The 2,042-nt window shown below is 29.7% G+C and overlaps 1 non-coding gene across 1 annotated transcript; it reads left to right on the plus strand.

Moving 5' to 3' along the window:
• Nucleotides 1-77: 77 nt before the first annotated feature.
• Nucleotides 78-149, plus strand: Trnaa-cgc. Its single transcript has one exon. It is a non-coding gene; the product is annotated as a tRNA-Ala (tRNA).
• Nucleotides 150-2,042: the final 1,893 nt, after the last annotated feature.

Consider the following 2,042-nt stretch of genomic DNA (forward strand, 5'->3'; position numbering starts at 1 on the left):
TAAATTCATAAAAAAGGAAATATAAAAAATAGAGCAGTCTATAATCTAATGCATATTGAAAGAGCTTGTAAGCAATCGGGGGTGTAACTCAGTGGTAGAGTGTCTGCTTCGCATGCTGAAAGTCCTGGGTTCAAATCCCAGCTCCTCCAATCTTTTTTTTTTTTTTGAAATTTTTAACATATATGCTTAATATATGTATGCAGCACATATAATTGTAAACTTGTTTGTTTTATTACAAAAAGCTGTCTAACATTATAAATATTTTTTGTCCTCTTTCTCTCTTTAATTGATTTATATATTATGATTGAAGATTACAAAAGGTCATTACCAATATATTTAATTGCATTTATTTGTTATTAAAAATTGCCATTTACTTTGTTACATATAAATGATACTGGTATACAATATTAATTACATCTATGTAATAATCATAATTTAATAATCGGAATACATCAATCAGTTATCAAAAAAAACTACAAGTTATATGCGAATTCGATTAAAACTAGAAATACTATAACATAGTAATTTGGCCATGAAACGATAAACTTTTGATTGGTCCGTTATTTTTGACAATTTCAGTAAGTTAGAATAAGTAAAATAATATAAATTAGAATGAGAAAAGCATAAAAACACACAATATATAGGGTATCCCGTAATTTTTTTGCCTAAGCGCTTTTGTGTAGATAGAACGGAACTAAACTGAGTATCGGTTCTCAACTTTTATGGTGAAAATGTGAGCCATCTCACATCGTGTGATTCTCTAACGTTCGTCATGGTGCAATTGCAAGCAATCTCAAGGGAGTTCGTTCGGCAAGAAATTTCTTGTCGAATGGTAAGATCCGAGAAAGAAAGACTGAGAAATAGAGAGAGGAACCACAGCCGACTGAATCGACTGAATTGATAGTTTTAAGGTTTAAATATATAATTTTGCACAATCCAAAGACAAAAATAAAATCAAATAGCAATATACATGGCAGCAATTTTGTTACTGGATGAAAAGGATGAAGAGGTCTTCGAACCACATATGAGAATTACACGAAGAATGCTTAGAGATATAAATATTTATTTTCAACAAAATTGACTTTGTAAATAATGACAGAAAATCGTTTAGGTCCAGTTCCATGACTCACGGTTTATTTTTAATTACTTTTAATCGAAGTTCGACTTATTCATCATCCGTTTTCAATTCTAGAACTGGAAAAAAATTAGGAATAAATTGAATTTTATGGTCGTAGTCCGATTTATGCTGATAATGCTCATGAGCATCGTTTATCTTCGTTTAACATTTGACAAACAACAAGGATGAAATGATTTTTAAGTGTGAGCGTGAATCGGACCGCGAACTATGTTTCATTTCACATTTTCACGTTTTTCTCCATACCGGCAAATCTAGTGATTTCGTATTTTCACTTCGTCGTTACAGAATCACGCGGATAAACTCATGAGATGAAAGTGTGAAAAGTGAGTGATTCTCATTCGAATTCAGAAGCGATATCCTCATTTTCGCAATAATTAACGAGATATTAATAAAAGTTGAATATTGATCTTCAATAATTTTTTACTCAAATATTATTAACTTTACAGAAAAAAAGCAAGAGACAAAAATTCTTTATTTTCTTCTTATATATAGAACTCTAAGAATTTTTTTCAGAATTTTTGATCAACTGTTTAATACTGCATTTTCTTATTGTTATCAATATCAGAAAATATTATTAAAAAATTCTGAAAAAAAATTCTCAGAACTCTATGAGAAGGAAATAAGCAATTTTGTCTCTTGCTATTTTTCTGTAAAGTTGATAGTATTTGAATAATAATATTCAGTGATTTTTAGTAATTGAAAACTAATATTCAGTGATTTTTAGTAATTAATATCTTTTTAACTATTGCGAAAATTGTAAAATGGTAGAGGACTTTTTGACTTAATTTTTTTTAGTCCGCTATTTATATAAAAGCGCCTGGCAAAAAATTACGAGACATCCTATATTGTGTGTGTGTGTGTGTGTGTGTGTGTGTGTGTGTGTGTGTGTGTGTGTGTGTGTGTG

The sequence above is a fragment of the Atta colombica genome, unplaced genomic scaffold, assembly GCF_001594045.1.
Source record: "Atta colombica isolate Treedump-2 unplaced genomic scaffold, Acol1.0 scaffold52, whole genome shotgun sequence".
Classification (NCBI taxonomy): Eukaryota; Metazoa; Arthropoda; class Insecta; order Hymenoptera; family Formicidae; genus Atta; species Atta colombica.